Raw genomic sequence first — 21,519 nt, forward strand, 5'->3', positions numbered from 1 at the left:
CAGGACTTAGGAGGATCAGAAGAGCTGGAGAAAAGCTCACTCAACCTTTAAAAACCTAAAAAATCAGCCACTGAGACATCTGGTCAATGTGTAGTTTGAGGCATATATTGGGTAAGCTTAGATTTTTTTTCTTTTTGTTTTTAGTAACATTGAAAAGAAATTTCATGTTTGTGACCCAACGCTGCTCACTTTTCACTAAATCTCTTTCCTGATGTGCATATCCTTTAATCTTTTGTCTAATTAAGTGTGGCCTACATAGTGAACACCCTATGTGTACCATTCCATAGACAGAATTTTATTTAGATCACATCACTGGTGGGCTTCCAGAGATTGATGCTTGAGGCAGCATGGTCTAATAGTTAGCACACTAGCTGTTTGTAAGGCAAACTGGGAAAGTGATAGCTTGTCCACTGACTCCCTGGGTTAACTTGAGAAAATAAATTTGCCTCTCTTGGCCTCTGTTTTCCTGGAACCCTTTGCCTGGCTTGGTGCCTTCAGGAAGGGACTATCTCTTACCATAAGTTTGTACAGCATCTGGTCCAAGGGACTCCTGATCTTGGTATAATACAAATAATATGACATCCTTGCAATCTGGACAACAGCTAACTTACTGCCAATAGGCCTGGTCATCCACAAGCTTTTGCACATCACAGTCAATAGACTAACATCCGTGTAAGTGTTAGGAACAAAATGGAGAATCATGCCAAGTTTTTTTTTCTTCAAACTTTGCATTTTGGGACTGCGCCTATCAGTTAGTCTTTTATTACTCCTTTCTATAAAAATCTTTCCTTTTACAGTGCAAGTAATATATACTATTTGATGCAAATGTTTATGTTGAACACTTCATTGTGCTTATGACAAAGAGTAGTGTAGGAAAAATCTTTCAAGAATTTAATATTTAATAATACTGTAAGTGGTAGGGAGCTGGGAGAATAAAAAATGCAGCCGCATTTACAATTAGTCTTTAATAGAAACATAGAAATGCTTATAAAACATAGAACATAAAACATTCTCTCCACTATGTAGACTAAGTTTAGTCAGAGAAGCTAAAAGTAGGATAGCCAAACAATTAAAGGATGTCAGGCCAGAGGTATAGTGAAAAATGGTGACTGTTGGGTAAAAATAATCAAATTCTTTGTAAATGTTACTAAAAACCAAGACAAAAATGCTATGCTTTGTTCCTTTTTGCGTCTGTTTATTTGCTGAAATGGCTACTTTAGCTTTGAAATATTTATAAGTTGCTAGTTGCCAACATATGAATCACCCATAAACACTGAGACTACATCTACACTGCAGTGATCTTTTGAAAGAAGTCCTTTTAGAAGATTGGGCACCAAGAGGACTGCACTTCCGAAAAAAGGGCCCGGAGAGCATCTACACAGGTTTCCTTTAGGTTTTCTTTTGAAAGAAACTATCAAAAGAAGAAGCTCTTCCTGAAACAGAAGTGGAAGAGCAATTTTGAAAGGAGCACTGCCATCTTTCAATTTTAATTTTGAAAGAACAATTTTTGTGTGTAGATGCTCCACTGGATATTTTGAAAGAGCCCCTTTTTTCAAATATATTTTGAAATAACTTGCAAGTGTAGATGCAGCCTGAGATGGTATATATTTCAATTCCAAAGCATTGGAGCTCATTTTGATCTAGCAGCAAATAGAAGTTACAAGTCAGTGGAGTTAAACGAGTATAAAAAATGGTGCAAACCCAATCAGAATTAGGTTAATTCTCTTTAACTGAAGCTTTTTTGTTACCTCACAAAATAGCACCTGTTCCCACTCTCACTGAAGCCAATGGCTGTCTTTCCATTGACTAATGAAGTTGGATTGGACTGATAATTAAGTGAATCCTGAAGTCTTCTCTCAGGCAAAACTCTCAAAACTTCAGCGGGAGATTTGTGTCACTAAAGCCAGTAGGATCAGTTCCAAGACACACTGTCCAAAACAACATAACATGGCTTCAGTAATCTATTGAAAAACAATTCACATCTTACCCAAAGCTGCATGTATTATACTAGGTTTCAGGCCATATGTCTTTTTTCAAATTAAATAATGTTGTTTCTGTACTGAATTAGATGATTTGGGGTGGGGGAGGAACATGCTGGGAAAGATGTGAGCTGCCAAACATTGGACAAATGGTAAGAAAATCTGGATCCCCCAAATCTTTATTTTTATCCTTGGCAAATTAGACTACAGGAAATATATAAGTTGACAACTTTTCTTCCAATTATCATTTCAAAAAATTCTGAAGAGTTGATTTAAGAAGATAATGACACAAAAATATATATTGAATCCAGACCTGTGCTACTGCATTTGTAAGAGTTTTCCAGCAATAAAGCCAGTTAAAAGACAAATTAATTGTATGCTTCCTCTTCAGGAGAAATAGACCCATGGTAGTTACTATAGCAACTACTTCAATTCATTCTATTAACTTTCTTATTGAAGAAACAATCAATAATAATATGACTTTAAGATAAAATATACACATAGGATTTTAAAAATATATTGTTTGCTCCACCTTCAACATAAAATCTGGTATCATATGGAAAAAGTAAGGAATGTCAGACAGAAGCATTATTTAAGGGGCTTTTTTGTTTGGGTGGGAGGCAGAACAGAGAAACAAAATTATAACAAAATCATTCCTCTTCTTTTAGCAGTTACAGCAAAATGCTAGTATTCATGTTGTGTAAAATATAAATGTTTTGGCATTTACACATGTTCATCTCATTTGTGAACATTACACAACATATAAAGATGTAATGCTATGTGATGACATCTCTCTTTTGCTGCTCTTTGAAAGTCCTAGATGAGCACTCCAAAGACAGTGCTCCCCCCCCGAGGATGGAATAAGCTTTTTGGCTATAAGTATCAGAGAGGTAGCCATGCTAGTCTGGATCTTGGAGAACAACAAGAAGTCCTGTGGCACCTTATAGACTAACAGGTATTTTGGAGCGTAAGTTTTCATGGGTGAAGACCTGCTTCATGGGTCTTATTTTGTTGCATGCTTATTTATTTTGCTTATTTTGCTTATGCTCCAAAATATCTATTAGTCTATAAGGTACCACAGGACTTCTTGTTGCTCTTTATGGCTATATTACCCATACTTAACAGCCTATTGATGGTCATTTAAAATACATCTCAAGGCTATATTAACTTTCTCATGGTTTCTTCTGAAGATATTGCTGAGTAGCTTCAGGGGGATCCATGTAGTGGCAGCCTCTCCCATGACAGGGTGACTTAACAGCCTCATTTCAGAGTGAAATGCTGCCCTTGCTAAAAGGGACAACCCGAATTAATGTTAATGATATATATTCTCTGGAATGTGTCTATGGGTGTGCATGTGATATAATTTGTGTCTATGGGTGTGCATGCAGTAATTTGTGGTTAGCACATGTTTAAATACCATGTGACACGTAGACCTTCTATATTGTTCCTAATGGTGGAATTTAGTAAGTGTTGGTCCTTCACTGAGAAAGATTTTAGACTAGATAACCTGCCCGGGTCTCTGCCAACCCTAATGCATGATTCTGTATGATTCCGGTATGGTTCCTGGGAGTGTCTATGAAATCTGTGGCTGAGCTGGGAATTAAACTCAGCTATGTGAGCTTAATCCACTAGACCACTTGGTCAATCCCATCTCAGAAACTGCTATATAGACACAACTTTCACTATAAAAATTTATTATCGTTACATACTACGTATTTCATACTCTTTAGCTGCATGATAGTAGTAATTCACATTCACAGTCTTACCTCATAGATCAGGTGACCCAAGTGGCCAAATATGCATCTTCTCTTGGGATAGGAATTGGTCTGGAGCTTAGATGCCAAAAAGTTCCTGGATTCAGGGGAAGCAGCATTATATAGGCCCAAGGCAGAGACAGAGATGCCTAAAGATGTTCTACCCTGAAACTTTAGGTGCTGAGACAGTTTGGGCTCCTATAGAATTCGGAAAGAGTTTTGTGCATCACAGTGGAGCCAAAACTAGGCTGTAAGCACTAAACTCCATGTTTAAGCCTTTGTGCCTAACCCACACATATGAAAATTTGGGCTTGGAATTGCACAAAACTAATCTCTATAACATTTGAAACAACTTTATGTAACCAGTTAGCAAACTGACCTGGCATTTCTCATATATTTAAGTGAAATAAGGTTTTTTTCCCCCTTGTATGGAAAATAAAAGGAAAAGGGACATGATTTATGCAAGTGATTGGAGGGCTAATTGTGTGAGGGAGTTGCAAGGAGGCAGCAGGGCAAAATTTTCAGGAACACAGGGCTTCCAGAAGGAGGATTTCCTTCCCGGAGATCCCCGAGGGCCACGCTTCTACATGTTATTTTGGAGTCCAGAAGAGCTTCCGCTGGAATCCGAATCACATGACCATATGCTAATGAGGGCCATAAATTTACATCTGTGCCTCATTAACATCTTCAGGGCTGCTTATTACCGTGCCGCTTCTGGAGAAAGTGGCATGTGTAGAAAGACCAAATTGTTTAATGGAATATATTCACCTCTACACTGTAATTCCCCATATCATCTCCACCTCTCTCAGTGTATTGTCTGGCTGTCTTAACTTGCATATTTTGCCTTAGATAAGATAACCGCACTACTTTGAGTGTTTCTTAAAGCTCTTTATACTGAATGGGTACTGTTAGGTGTGCATGTGCTTGTTTTGCAGACATACAAATATACTGGTTACACTTGATATTATGGCTCCATAATACTCATCAACAAATGGGCAAATAGCAGCTGTGATAAAATACATCACTTTGAGCCCACTAATCCAGGTTCTTCTGTGTGGGTGAAGGCATCCAGTCATGTGGAACAGCCTGTAGGACTGGGGCTAAAATAACCTCAAGAAGGCAGAGGTGCAGGGAGGATGCTTTCAATGCCAGTCCTCAGTTGCAAATGTTCATTTTAAATATACTTTCCTCCAGGGCATGAGGTTGCTATCTCAGGAACTCTCATTTATTCTGCATATTACACGCTCATATGAGACCACTTGGGCTCAATCAAATATAATACCAGATTTCCATTTCTGGAATGTTGGCATGCTTACCCGATTCAGAATCAGTTGCTCTGCAAATTAAAAAGTACTTTTTTATACATAAAATAGTGCTTAAAATAGTGCTAACAGTCAGTTAATAATACTTCTTCTATAATGCTTTTCATCAGTAACTCTCAAAGCACTTTACAATGGAGGCAAGTATCATTATCTCCATTTTACTCATGCAGGAATGGGCTTTCCAATTTATTTTACTTCGAATCAATGCTCTCCCCATCTCTCCTCACTTTAATATCTTTTGCAAGATGATTCTGTTAAAGGCAAATGTGTATTTGTATCTATTACATGTTTGACTGCTTTTTAATCATTCTGTTCGTAGCAGGGAGTTTGTTGAACTGTCTTTCGGGTCTATATTACTCACCCTCCAGTTTCAGGTTACATTTTGCTTTTCTTAAAATGTACAGCAATCCCAAATATCTGCAGTGGACGGGATATAGGACTTGTCCATCATATGGACAAATTTCACCTGACTTTAACTGGCGTTGTATCAGGCCCATACTTTCAGCTGCTAACGATCAGCAATATTCAGGCCCAGTAGTACTGTATTATTGTAGTAATCTTTGTACAGCATGTGCCTTGTGGAAGTATAATTTCAAATTTATAACTTGCTGGTCAATCAAATCATGGTAGAATGAATATAGCCACATGATATGTAAAGTTATAACATCCTTTTTCAAGATGTCACTAATATTGGTTCAAGACCAAAAATTCTTGCCTAGCTAAAGCTCTTCAACAAGAATGTCCTTTCCCCATGTGGGAGTTACTTCCAAAGTACTTTGAAAAGCAATGAGAATGCATTTATATATCACTTAAACAAGCCCATTGGGCTAACCAGGTGTGAAGGCAAACCTCACACCATCTCAGCCATGGGAGGAAATCGACAATCATGTGTAATGTTCATTAGAGTGTGCCAAAAGTGGCAGAATAAATAACTTGCATTTTGGCAGACGCAACTACAGCAGAATGCTTGCTTCAAGATAAACCTCATGTTGCCTACCTCACAGGTGGAAATAGGTTTTGGACTGGAGGTATCATTCAGAAGAATCCATTTAAAAGGTTCATTGGATTAAATGTGCAGTTTCTTTGCTCCTCTTGTAATGTCTTTTGCTTAACAAAGGTACCAGCCTTAGGACTTGTCAGGGTCTGTTCCAGAGTCAGCTGCATTGATGAAAACATTTGCTGAGGATTTCACCTTGAATCAAGTCTAGTTTATGATTTTGCATTTTATCTCTATGGCTGGGTCTACACGAGCCCTTTCCTTTCGGCAGGGGCTTGTTAATGAGCTGGTTTGAAAGATGCTAATGAGGCGCTGCCGTGAATATGCCGTGCCTCATTAGCATAATGGCAGCCACGGTGATTCAAAAGTGCGGCTTTCGAATTGCATGCCGCCCATGGAGAAGGGGAGCTTCCAAAAGGACCCCCCAGTTTTTGAAAGTCCCTTCTTCCTATCTGGTATTAGGAAGAACAGGCTTTTGAAAACTGGGGGGTCCTTTCGGAAGGTCCCATTCTCCACGGGCAGCATGCAATTTGAAAGCCGCACTTTTGAATCACTGTGACTGTCATTATGCTAACGAGGTGCTGCATATTCATGGCAGCACCTCATTAGCATATTTTGAACCAGCTCATTTACATGCCCCTTCCAAAGGAAGGGGCTCATGTAGACACAGGACCTTTGTCTTAACCATTTCTGGCTTTAATCCTTAGACTTTGAGTACAATGTAGAACCTGAAGTATTTTTCATTTAAACCAATCTAGTATTCAGTTACTACAAAACCGTTCAGTAAGTCTGCTTAAAGTAAGAAACCATTGATTTTGACTCTTTAAAGGAGTAATAAACCTTCTAATTTTCCTCTGATTGTCTCAGGACAGGAGTAGACATTTCAGAACTTAAGCTATTTGGAGAAATTTAGAGCTTTGGGGAAAGTGCTGTCACCTTAACTGTTATTAACCAATGCTGGTGGAGACCCACTGATAACTGGTATTTTCAGCAGGCTCCAGGATCGAAAGTATTGAACCAGAACTTTCCCAACACACAAACAGTGCCTCCTTGTGGCTAACTGTCCCAGGTGGGGAAACTACAATAGCAAGGCATTGTGAGGCCCTCAGTGATCTGGACTGGAGCCCAGAACATAATATCCATCTGTCTCTCTTGGCAGTCACTCAATAATGACTAGGATGTCTTCATGTCATCCTCTTATTTTTGAGCCTGGTAGTAGCATACATAGGAAGATGCCTTTGCATGACTTCTTTTAACATGGGAGGACTGTTGCACTGAAGCCATCACATGATCCTTGATGGATAAAAAACCCAGGTCCAATGGCATGGGATCCATGATGACTGGAAGTCTCCTGTCTACTGCCTCCTTTATCTGCCTTCACAGCCATTGCAACATTATCCTTGCTATCCTTCACCTCTTTTGCCACTGAGGACTTTTAGGATCATTCTTCATCTGGACCCTCACCCTTGACCTTGCCACCATGGGTGACTCTGCAGTGAGTATGAGATTCCCTACAGCATCACACTCTGTTAACATCCATATGAGTAATGTGACTTCAATTTCAAGCCTGATTTTGATTTGATGGTGCTAGTCAGAAATCCATTAGTTCAGTAAAAATTATAATAAGTTTGTTTTAACAAAAGCCAACTTTTATAGTGAAGCCCACAAAATCATACTGCTAGGGTTTTTTTTTTTTCAAAAATAGCAAAAAAGGGTCTATGGGTAAGACAGTGATTAAAAGCTAACTGTGTAAGATAGCTGAGTGCTGCTTGCTTCTGTCCATTAATTAATACATTAATCCCCTGAACCAAAAAAAAAAAAAAAACTAGTTTTCGCACTAAAATCAATGACAGAATTCCCACTGACATCACTGGTGCAGCAGCCAGCCCTGTGTACAGGCAAGAAGTAATAATTTTGTCATAGGTGTATGACCCATTCTGAGAGATGCTGAGAACCTCATAGGGTGGTGATGTTCTGATTGCCCTCAACTGCCAGTGCAGTCAGTGTGTGTAGAGGCAACTCAACATCTCAGGAAACGTACAATACCTTGCAGGATCAAGTCCTAAGTAACATCTAAATTACTCAAACTGAACTCAATTTAATAATAACTTGAAAAGGCACCTGATTGAATTCCAACTAAAATGGCATTGTGACTGCTGTTGAAAGGGAAATATGTAAGGGATAAAAATGAAGATGGATGAATAAACAAAACATGCTCCTGATAGCAGAGCAATCTGAGACCAGATGTTGCTGAACAAACATTTATTATTTTAAACCATCAGAGGCCTAGAAGAAAATAGAGAGTGGAATAACCCCAAGCAGGAATTGCATGTTTGATTATCACATATTCAAATATCATGACTCATTAGAATATTTTTGCCCTCCGGGACAGATCTGACTATTTACTGTGCACAGCGGAGACAAGGCACAGGTACTTTTTATCAGTGTGGCCAAGCAAGATCATCATCATATACTTCTGCCGCCCTGGGCTGACTTAATGTAGAAGTTGACTTAACGCAGGTACACTGCAGTAAGGCACAGAGCTATCTCCACTAGGAGTTTGTAGTTTGAAAAAGCTAATATCAGTTTGAGATGGGTAATAACCTTTAAATCACTTATCCCTTTTCATGGGAAGATATGGCCAAAGGCTGGGTGGACGCAGAGAGGGGAGAAGAAATTCTTAATCTTTCCTACAACCCTCTGTCCTGTTAGAGTGTCATACTTTCCATCTACCCCCCACCTCCATAGGATAGATGCTGGTGTTTTCACACACAGTCTCTTTCTGTTAGCCTCTTAGCCATAGATTTCACAGCAGGTTTCACTTTCACAACTAACGGAAACTGAACTGACTTCAACCCTGCTTCCAGCCTTAGCCTGAATCCCTAGTGAAATCACAAACAAACTGTTAGAACTCTGTAAAGCTTAAGGCAACAGCCAGCCCTGACCCAGCTCAGAGTGAGAGCACTGTGGTTTGTATCTGTTAAACATCTTGTCTCTTTGTTTTGGATCCCATTCTTCAAGTTGTCTATCAAAGTCCAGCACTAAGACATCCCCTGACTTGTCAATTAATATTTCATAGTACCAAACTGTCATCCCCAAAACCAAATGCTTTTACAGTCACTGGTTTTGGAAATGGCATCCAAAATATGAGACGCCATCATTTTCCCATGAATATTCACAGGTATTGAGTAACTAACCCTCCTGAGCAGTGTTCCCTCTAATATTTTTTCATCTAAGGGTGGAATAAATTTTATAATGTGCATTGAGGCATGTGTGGATGTGCACCAGCCATAGAAACATGCTGCCTACTGTGTGTGGCTGTGGGCACTCTGCTAATCTCTCCTGGAGGCCACCCAACCACTCATCTTACAGAGAACACTTCCCCTGAGTCTTCCCACCATTTTGTATGTGGTAGAGGGAAACTACTGGATGTTGACAAGCAGCAAAGTGGAACAAATAAAATAAACCATTTCCCACTTCAGTGATAAGAAGAAATCTTTGGTGCATGGGTCAAGCTGAAATATTAGCAAGTGGTTTTAGGAAAAGAGCTGAGAGTGCCACAGAGTCATAAAATATGACAGTTTAATCAACTCTTGAGCTGTTTCCTAATTACATTCAGCTACACTTAAAGGGAATACAGGAGGTGTCAAACTCTTGTAGAGACAAGCAGAAAATTATCCTCAGTACGTCACTAATTATTATGAATACCACAGTGTCAAATTATCCAGAAAGGTTATGGTAGGAAGACCTTCTAAAAGTCATATTTTCAGTTTTCTTTTCAATTTCATCTTGGAATAAATTTGTCCACTGGTTTATTCAGAAGCTGATTTTTGTTAGTATCTTTTCTATATTTAACTATGTATAATGGATCTGCTAAAAACATCGGAGAGGATAAAGCCACAGAAGCATGGAATCAACTAGAATTTATTATTTTAATTCTATGCACTTGTGCACAATGGTATGAATGAGTTACCAAATAAACATACATCAGAACTCCAGCTAGTTCTCCAAATCGTCATGTGATTTTGAGTTTGGAAACACTCTCTTATATGCCGAGAGAGATATGCAGATGCAAAGGAGGGCTTGCACATATTCTGAGAAGCAAAAAAAGATGCTTATGACTAGATAGTAGATGTACTGTTGTATATTCTGTTGCTATGATCTCCTAAAATTGCGGCATGGTAGTTTGACAGGCACATAACTCTCAGTTTAACTTGTATATTTATCATGTTTGTATTATAAAAACAGCATCAAGTTTGTACACATGATTTCCCAGAATGCCTTGGGGTCAGCGTTGACAATGAGCAGAGGGTGAAGCTGTTGCCTGGGGAGGGAAATGCCTCAGTCTGTGGCCCTTCCCATACTCCACCCCTGCTCTACCCAGGCCCCACACCTTCCCTACTGTCTTCATCTTCCCTGCCCTTCCCTCCCTCTCCCTGCTCATCCCTTCTAGCCAAATACGTGAACTCAAATGTAGCAAATGACATTTGAAAACACTCTTCTAAAATGTCTTTTAAAGAAAATAGATCATGTTTTCAACTGAATGCCAGATTGTCAAGACTGGACACACAGAATTTACCAAATTAAAATCACTAGATTTTACCAAATTAAAATCACTAGATATATATCTAATATGACATTTTTATATATACAAAATATATATATTGTTAAAAAAAAGAGGAGCTGGTACTCAGCCAGCTCCCCCCACACACCCCTGCCTGGGTTCCCACAGCTGGGGTTCCAGTGGAGCTCTGCAGCCCAGCCTGCTCCCTGCCGTGGGACTTCCAGGGGTCCCCCATCACCTGGCCAGGGATCCTGTGGCTGGGACTGCTGAGGTACCAGCAACTACTGGCACAAAAAAAGCACTGGTGGCCAGCAACAACCACAGCCCTACATCAAGCTGGCCAGTCTCTTACTGGTGCACTCACGCTTCTGAGGTTACTGTGCATGGCATAACTGTGTCGGCTAGCAGACACCCTGTCAGGGCTGCCTCCCCACACTGACACACCGAGTGCAGAAAGTGGGGACCTGCCAAACCTTAAACATACCTTGCCTGTGAAAGGCTTTGCTTAAAAAGCTCCTCAAGGTCACAGATTCCCAGACCCTGTGGGGAAGGTGGGTAGTTGCTGTCATCACCCAAGTAGGGAAAAAAAAAAACTTTCACCCAGGAAGATACACTTGGGATGGTTCCTATGGGGTATACCAAGCTCGTAAGAGCTTAGAAAAGAGGTGTAATCTGATAGCTGACTTCCCAGTCTCAGGCATGAATGTATGCAGACTCCACTCTAGGACACAGGGATCAAATCACTGCCTTAAATAAAGTAATTTATTCACAAAATGAGAGAGAACACTCAAACATTTTGCTTGCAGCACAGAGAATTACTTCCCTGGGATTCAGCTTAGAAGTTACAGGGTATAGAAGGAAAAAATCATTTACCAGTGACTCCACACCAGTTTCAAAACACCAAATAACCTGATTGCATCTAACTAAACATTGCCCATCTACTTGCATATCTATGGCTGATTATGAGATGGACAAGATATTTATTGGATTCATTTCAACTGCTTAAGAGCAATCATTTCTTTCTGTCTCCACTGCATCAGCCACACAGACAAAGGCCACTCAGACTGCAATTGTTCTCAGTTCGAAAAAGTTTCTCTTCCTCCCATTGGCTTACCTGACTGCCCCATGCTGAGAGCCCTGTTAACCCTTTACAGATTTCATTCATGATACCCCTCCCTTTCCATTTTATGAAAATCAATCATATTCCATGCACATCCCTTTGTCACAGCATAACAAAACCTGATCCTGCTTTAAGTTATGATACGAAGGAAGCTGCATTTCAAATTTGGGGGTCCTAGCTCTTATTGTTTGTGAAGATTCTGAAACAGACCCACAAGCAAATGGACAGCAAGACAGTAAGACACACAAACTCCTTCAGGTATGTAGTAGGTTACAGACTCCAGGAAGGTATTGCTATATTAGGATCAGTCAAAGATATAAGTTATTTGATTTCTTGATTCTCTTCAGTTAAAACATGTCTGAGATTTTCCTTCTCTTCTCTCCTCCCTCCTCCCCCCAGCTTTTTCAGTCATATCATCTTTTTTTAAGATGTTTCTCTTGGTTCTGAAAGCATGGCTTCCATCATCTTATATCCATGTTCTAGTGCCCACCAGGTATGAAAGTAGAGAGACACTATCATGTCAGAATAATTAAAATCTTCAACTATCCTGTAATTTAGTATGCAGATGTTGGCTAATGTATATTTATTATCTGTATGACAGTACCACCCAAAAATATTTTGTTTGGGCAATACACAAACACAGAATACAAGAGTCTGTTAGCTGCTTTGGGCACAATCCAAGTTTCTGATCTAGCAAAAACTTAGACCTGTGCTTAAAGTGCTGTGAACATTCCTTGACTTCAGCAGCTTTATTCAGCATGTACTGCTCAGCATGTACATCTACAAGATTGAAGCCTAAATGGACAAAACTGACAAAGAGTGGAAGAAAGAATTAGCCCCTCTTCAGATGTGTGGGAATTGAGATGTTGAGAGTAAGCAACCTAACCAGTGTCACACAGGAAGTCCATGGCAGTCAGGAACTACACCCAAAGCTCCTGAATCCCACTCCACTGCCTTAATCACAAAAGAGTCCTTCTCGATGCCCAGCAATATGAATTAATTTACACACATTGCAAGCCTGTGGCAGAGCTAAAAATCAAAATTAGGTAAGTCATATTCTATGATGTCTGGTCCAATAAGTAGACCGGGATGGAAACTTGTTTGTATAAACAGTCAAAAAACTTCAACATCAAGATTTTTTTTCCTAGCAGTGACCTCAATTGTGCTTTTAAATCGTCAGATGTATGACCTATAAAATGGCTGGAGTTTTTCCCTCAAGACAAGCGTTTGTTGCTCATTAAGTTAAGCATATGCAAACACTGCTATGCCCTGGCAGCACAATATGACATGACTTTAATAATACATTTCTATTTCCATCCTGTGAATAAATTGTATGGATCTCTGTTAATCTTCTACTCAGTGACCCCATTCCTCAACTCCATCATTCTTATAAAGCAGCTTGCCAAGCAAAACAGGCATTCCTTGTAACAATTGCTTGATCATTGAAGATACACATTTTAACTCCATACACAAAATAGAAGCTGACCTTCAAACGGAGCTGGGGAAAATTTGCATGCTGTTGAGTGCATGTCTTAAGATGCACAGTGTGTCTGTGTAAAGGAGGGTACTGATAGTCTTAAGGAGAGCTGTAGAACTATTAGAGGGTTCTGTGACTCATACCTAGCTTATGGTCAGTTAATCTCCTCTGAAAGGAAGACAGATTTTTGTGGCAAGAAACAGCGGCTACTGGAAATTTAGTGTTCTATTCATAATAGAAAGTCACATGCATTAGCCTTCAAGGTACTTTTCTCATCCCTATTAGTACAATACTTAAATGTATTGAATATTCTGATGTATTTAGCCCAGGGATGGGCAAAATATGCCCCACAGGCCAGATCCAGCACACCAAACATATGGGTCTGCCCCTCCATAGCCTCGTAGAACCTTCGGCAGGCTCCCTTCTTGCCACAGCCACACACACTTTGTCCATGTCTACACTATAAAAATAACTTTGAAGTAACAGACTTCAAAGTTGAGCGTCTATACACACCCTACTTCAAAGTTAAACTTCAAAGTTAAACTTCAAATTAGGGCACTACTCCTTTCCTTGGAATGGGATAAGAACTTCAAAGTTGGGCTCCCTTACTTCAATGTTAACTTTGAAGTAAGAGAAAATGTGTGTAGATGCTCTGCAGGTTACCTCAAAGTAACCCCTAACTTCAAAGTTAGTTCCTAGTGTAGACAGCTTAGGACTGGTTTGCTGCTCATGCCATTGAACCTGCCTGACTATCCTCTGGTGTGCAGCACCACAGTGTCCTGCTGGGCCAGAAACTGTTGTACCCCTAGCCAAGGCACAGGCGTAAAACAGAGCAACACAGATACTGAAACAATTAATCTCTCAGAGGGCTCAGCTGTAGGTCCATTGACAGCATCCAGGAACACCACCCCAAAAGGGACCAAATCCCCAAATGAATCTGTCTCACTCTATATAAAAGTTTTACTCAGAGAATGCTCATAAGATGCTTTCTTTATCAGTGGAAGAGAGATATACACAGTGATTTCTCTCCACTCTCCCCAAAAAACAATTATTTACACTGGGCTTGATAATAAACAAAAGTGTATTTATTGAGTAAAAGAGTAGGATATAACTGGTTGAAAGTGAAAACAGCCAGATCAAAGAAAGTTACTAAGCCAAAATAAACAAAATCACACAACTAATCTTAATACAGTAGTTAAAGCCTGTTACGCCCACTGGTGCGTAGGACAGCAATAAAAGTCCTCCACTTCTGTCTGTCTTTGGCCATTTTCTCCAGTGTGTCCCAGGTGTAGTTCATTCTCTTCATGTCTGCCTCAACAGTATGCTTCCATGTTGTCTTGGGCCTCCCAGGTTTCCATCATCCTTCAGTTGTCCAGTGAAGTGCTATCTTTACAATGGCATCTTCCTCCCTTCTCATCAAGTGCCCTGTCCATCTCCAGCATCTTCTCATGATGACAGTGGTCATGTCCTCCTGGTGCCAACATAAGAGCAGGTCATGGTTGGAGATTGTCTTCAGCAGAAAGATGTGAAGTATCTTATGAAGCCTAGTGGTGTGAAAGGATGAGAGCTTGGCAAGGTCATACTGTCATCTGCCAGCACTCTGAGCCATATGGTAGTGTTGATATGACACAGCTCTGGGGCAGCATAAGCTTGGTGTGGACACTGTACTGTGTAGATCTCCATAAACTGTTCATACTTCTGAGGACATTTCTGGCCTTGCTTAGTCTGCTCTGGGTGTCGTTCTTAGTGCCTCCATCATGGCAAATGATGCTGTCTAAGTACGTAAAGCTGTCTGCGCTGGGTAAGTCTGCATCATCTATCTTGATTGGTGCTGGTGAATCCATGTTGAGAGTCATAATCTCCAGGTATTTTTGGGTAACTCATTATTATTATTATTATTATTATTATTATTACTATTATACTAAGATAAATTGTTTTAAAATATATTCTTCATTATTATCTTTATTTGAGGTAAAAGTCTTCAAGACAGTGTTGATCTTTTCCTCTGACTTGGGTCTTCGGCTCTTTACAGTTCTTTTGAATTCTTTCATTTCAGGTTTCTTCATATGTATCACCTTAAATTGGGGAGGCAATTTCAAATGCCAGCTGAAGAGAAAAGACTGATAGCTTAAATAGACTTTCTTCAGGGTGGGAGAAGTTTTGCATTCCCCATTTCAATAGAAAAATGTCAGATTCAAGATGGATTTGAGCACCTTAAGGTATGGTCACATGTCTTTGTAAGACCAGGTACAGTTTGGGCTTACAGGAAATAATAAACCCATTTACAGATCATTGGCTTAAACGCCAGGTCTCTCCCCCACACCTTAAGCACAGAGTGGCCATCTATTTGGCCACAAGATATGGTCTTTATTTAATCTGAATAGACCAACGTAACATCAGATCAGTGGGTCTCAGAGACCATGACCTCCAGATATCCTATTCCATCCCTATTCAACCCTCTCATCCTCCCTCCCTCCCTATCATTATTAAGGGACCCCTCTCAGAAGCATGTCTTATAACTATAGGTACAACATCTCCTTCAAATAGGAGCAGTGCAGGCAGGCCTACCTCCTTACCAAGGAAGCAGTTTTATTCCAGCCATTTCTTCACTCAGAAGAAAACCAGAGGATGAACACTCAGGAAGCTTAGAATTCATAGGAACACTCCTAGACTCTACACAAGCCAAAGTATGTCTCTCTGGCACAGATTGGACAATTTTACCATTCTTGTTACCATAATCCAATTCATTTCCTACACCAAGACAAGACCTTGTCTTCAAATCCTGGGACATAAGGGAACCACAGCATGTGTGATGAAATATGCCAGACTCCACATGTGTTCTCCCCAGAGTTGGCTCATGATTTACATACACTTTCTTGTGACAGACTAAACAAAAGCATCATGCTCCCAAACCACATATTCACCTCTGTACAATGGTGGACACCATCGCAAAATGCAATGCAGGAAATCTCCTTCCATCAGGACCCACCAGTGTGTCTCACCATTACAGATGCCTCCCTGATGGGATGTGGGGCTCATCTAGATAACCATACCATTCAGGGCAAATGGTCCCTCCAGGAATCTGGATTATACGTCAGGTCTCCTAGAACTCTGAGCAATATGCAATGCTTGCCACCCTTTCCTATCATATGAGTTGTCATTGACAATGTTGCATGCATATTCTACGTCAACTGACAGCCTGGAAGACCTCAGGCTATGGAATTGGTGCATCCCACCCACTATTAAACCAATGGCAACCTCCCAAAACATCATGGCATACTACGTCATCCACCACTTAAAATTCATCAATAACAAAAAAGCAGTCAAGTAGCACTTTAAAGACTAACAAAATAATTTATTAGATGAGCTTTCGTGGGACAGAACCACTTATTTGGACCATATCCATACCAGAACAGACTCAATATTTAAGGCACAGAGAACCAAAACAGTAATCAAGGTGGACAAATCAGAAAAAAAAATTATCAAGGTGAGCAAATCAGAGAGTAGAGGGGCAGAAGTCGGGCGGGGGAGGGGAATCAAGAATTAGATTAAGCCAAGTATGCATAGTTTTCAAAATCTGTCATCCTATAATCTTTATTACTGCCAACTATAGTTCTGAAGTCAGTGACAGAAATTTGTATCTACCGTTTGACTTACATTTAACTTAGGAGTAAGTCTGAATTGCGAGCTTTCAGATGCATACTTGGCTTAATCTAATTCTTGACTCCCCCCACCCCCACCCCTCTACTCTCTGATTTGCTCACCTTGATTATTTTTTTTTCTGATTTGTCCACCTTGATTACTGTTTTGGTTCTCTGTGCCTTAAATATTGAGTCTGTTCTGGTCTGGCTATGGTCTGAAAAAGTGGGTCTGTCCCACGAAATCTCACCTAATAAATTATTTTGTTAGTCTTTAAAGTGCTACTTGACTGCTTTTTTGTTTTGATAGTATATAGCCTAGCACAGCTTTCTCTCTGTTACACTTAAAATTTTTACTGATATTTTGGCAATGAGAATTTCTGGTGAAACTGTAAACTGAAATTGAATGCTGTGTGTATCCTTGTTTAAGGCAAGATCTCCAAAGACTAAGGGTACAATTTTCAAAGATCTCAACATGCTATTTTCAAAAGTGTCTTAGGCATTTGGGAACCTAACTCTCATTGACTTTCCAATGGACTTATGCACCTAAGATGCTTTTTGAAATTCCACTCTTCCTATCCAGTGTCATATCTATGTCTTGTGTCCCCTGGTGCCGATAAAGTTAGGTGACCTATTTAATTGTTTCATATATGTCCAGCTAACGTAAAACATTCTTGTCTTGATACTAATAAGCAGGGATACTATAAACCTCTGATGTTGTAGTGCCTTTGCTGCAGAAATTCTGCTGATGTGGTCTGTTCTGTGAATCGTGAATTGTGCTCACTTTAGAGTGATGAGCCTGCAAAATTCACAATTCAGACTTACTCCTAAGTTAAATGTAAGTCAAACAGTAGATACAAATTTCTGTCACTGACTTCAGAAACTATAGTTGGCAGTAAGAATGACTGTAATATGACAGATTTTAAAAACCATCTCATAGGTAAAATATTCAGAAATAATAATAAGCAAGGGGAAGAATTATTTGGAGTACTTAAAGTGAAGAGTATAAGTGCCTGAACTGAGTGATACCAAGGAATAAGAAAAGTATATGATGTAGTATACTGTTAAACTTTTGTAAAGTCTCCCTTTCTCAGATGTGATTGCTTGTGTTCTCGTGCATTGAACAGAGTATTTATTCATGTGTACTTAACTTGGCTGGCCATTGTGTATTTTACTTCTACCAGGAGGACTCATTCCCCCATGCTCTACATCCTTTTTAAGACCCTCTGACTACTTATCAATGGCCTCACAAATCTAAACAAAAATCATACAGCTGTGAGGCTCTGCTCATGAACAACAACACTGCCAACTAACTGGGAGAGACAGTCATGGATCTGATGATTTGGGGAAAAGTAGGATTCTTTTGTCAACGGAGTTTGCAGCCACCCGTGTTCATGATCAGAGCTCCCTCAATTTTTTTTTTCCAATCTGTGGGTGGAATAAATTATGTTATGTGCACCAAAGCACATGTGGATATGCACCACCAACTGAAACACATGCCGCTGTGGGTGCTCTGGGTGGCATCTGAATCCCTCCTGGACAGCTGCCTAAGTGATCATCATACAGGGAACACTGGTCATGATGTGCAGAAGCCTATGCAACTTCCAGGCCAATGCCACCTCTGTCACTTCCATGTTTAAGGGCTATGATATGGGGAAACAAAATACGCTTATTTGACCCCTCTCATCCATTGATCTCAAAGCTAATCAAGAAAACATCATGTCAAATCCATAGTAATAGAACAACTTTCATTAATTACCATTGTTTCCAGAATGGTGCTACAAATGTATTAATCTTACAAACTAATCTGCAGTTAGATAATCCTTCTGATTCTTCTTTTGAGACAGTAGCTAAGTAATCTATAGTGATCATTCTTCTGCAACTAGTTCTGGCAAGGTATGTCCACAGCATCATTATAGAAGTGCTAGGCAGAGAAAGTAGGTGTAAAGGCTGATCCCCACTCTGACAGTCCAAGTACAGAAGGTGGGGGCCCACAAGAGACCTTAAAAATACCTTTCTTCTATAGGCTTTTTCTTAAAAGCTTTTCAAGGGCTCAGATTCCCTGACCCTCGGAGGTAGCTGCTTCCACCCAAATGAGAAACACTGCCCTCCTTTAAAACCCAGGAAGACACACTTGGGATGTCTCCCTGTGGGGTAACCCCAAGATTTTATCCCTCTGTTAGGAGAGAGCTTGGAAACAAAGAGGAAGAAATTAAGCTGAAATTTGATGTATGACCTTTCAGTCTTTGGCCTGGATATACACAGGCTCTTATCTAGGACACAAGAAGCAAATCACTCGCTTGAAAGAAGTATTTTATTAAAGAAACAAAACATAAAGTATACCGAGAAAGTGACAGAGCATACTTGGTTGCTAGGTGTTACAAAGCAACTTAAAAAAAGGGCTAAAGAACAGAAAAGTGCTACCCTGGGATTGAGTGTAGAAGTTACATTGTACAGAGGGGAATACCTCAGCCAGCCTAAGTCCCACACCAAACCCAAAAGATAAATAACTTGATCATGTCTAACTGCACATTCCCCTTGTACTTTCATATCTGTCTGCCCAGGTCACACTGTGGCCTGAATATTTACTGGATTCATTAAATCTGCTCAGGATTAAACATCTGTCTTTCTGACCCATCCAGACAAAAGAAAGACCCACTCAGAAGGTAACCGCTCCAGTTCAAAAGACCTCTCTCTCTTCCCATTGGTTCACCTACCTGCTTGCCAACAGAAAACTCACTCTCTCTGGGTTTAACCCATTACAGGCATTCATTCATGACAGTAGGGAAGGATCATATCCTACAATCAGTGACTAAATATTAGAAAATGTACAGAAGAGAACACTCTTGAACTGTCAGCGAGCTGATCTAGGACACCTAAAAGGTCATTCTGGTATACAGTGCTCCTCTCTGGTGGTATTCCTAACTCTCATGAGTTTACCCACATTTATCATACAAAATATTTATTGAATCTGCCAGGTAAGCACTGGGCTAACCTTCTTTGGTCCTTCATAGAGGACATACTGAAAAAGGATAGAGAGGGAGGAGACAAAAGTAATCAAGAGCTTAAAATTTAATTTAATTGGACTTTGCAATCACACATTATCAATCGGTCTTGAATATTCTCTAGTTCCTCTCGAGTTGATATGGATTATGGGATTCTTAGCAATTCTTTTTAATCTCATTGCTTATTAACACTTAGTGGACTGGAAAGGGACAACAATAAAGAATTGATTCCTAAGGAATGTTAGTATTGAAGATACTCTGTATGTGTCAAAAACTCACTTGATCATAAAAGTAACATTCATTGAAGTGAGAGACTGATAAGATTGTACCACAAGGCAGGCCAGCGAAACCACATTCACATTAAATCTATTTTTTTCACAGCAAACAAGACCTTCCTGACAACAATGCATGTCCCTTCACAGGGATAATCACATGACCAGAACCTTTGCTACATAATCTGGTTTCTTGGCAGCAGAGGGTCAGCCGCTGACAGCAGAGGGAACAGGCTCTGTGCTATCATGTTAATTACGGTGAAATGTTTCTGTTCATTCATATTCAAACATTTTGTGTGCTTGTTTTCTTTCCTACCTGATTTTGCTAGCACCAGCACCACTAGATTCCTAAATAAATCCCATATGGTAATGATCAGATTACAAACTTTTTGTCCCTGCACTTCTGACCCATTTTATTTTATAGTTCTTGAACTCTGGAACACACAGTAGAATAAAACAGTAGATAATCCTTATATTAATACTTAAGGCTACCGTTACACTACAGTAATCTGTCAAGAGAAGTCACCGTTTGAAGACATTTCGCAAAAAAAATTCTGTCAACAAGTGCAGCCACACACAAAAGCCAACTGGAAGATTGCTGCACTCGACAAAACAGGTACCCAGAAGTACAGCAGACAGGGCTGCCTGTTGTTCTCCATGCCCTGCCTGTTAATAGGTCAAAGAAACCTCTCATCCCCAAGCATCCATGCAGCTTTTTTGTCAACAGAATCTGTTGACAGCAGCATTGTGCCTCATGGCTGAGAGGCAGAATGCTGCCAGTGAAAGTGCTGAATCTTGTTGACAAACTGTCAGGAAAATGCATTTTGTGTGTGGATGTTCCACCAGTTTTTCTACAAAACCAGGATTTTGTTGGCAAAACTCGCTAGTGTAACCATAGTCTGAGTGTTTAGATCACAAAGCACTTTACAAAGGAGGTTGGAATTGTTATCCCCATTTTACAGATGTGTAGGAAGCAGGTCTTATGCTTTGCATTTGAACACACTTCTGGAATTAGAACTAAAACAGTGCTCACCTCCTACTTAAGTCTCAATATACCAAGACCTGCGTATATGTGCAATGTATTCAAATACATTTTATGTTTTGGTTTTCTCAACTGTCTATAAGAAATGATGAAATCTTCACAACTGTTCTGTATTTTCTTAGCTTAGTTCTTTGTAGGGCTTGTAATACCCATACATTTGAAGGGAAAAAATAAAAATCCTCCAATAAGAATGGCCAGTAAGTGTACGTATAAATACACTGCAAGAAGACATTAGCTACGTCTACACGTGAAGCCTACATCGAAGTAGCTTATTTCGATTTGGAGACATCGAAATAGGCTATTTCAATGAATAACGTCTACACGTTCTCCAGGGCTGGCAACGTCAACG

The sequence above is a fragment of the Carettochelys insculpta genome, chromosome 11 (assembly GCF_033958435.1).
Source record: "Carettochelys insculpta isolate YL-2023 chromosome 11, ASM3395843v1, whole genome shotgun sequence".
Classification (NCBI taxonomy): domain Eukaryota; kingdom Metazoa; phylum Chordata; order Testudines; family Carettochelyidae; genus Carettochelys; species Carettochelys insculpta.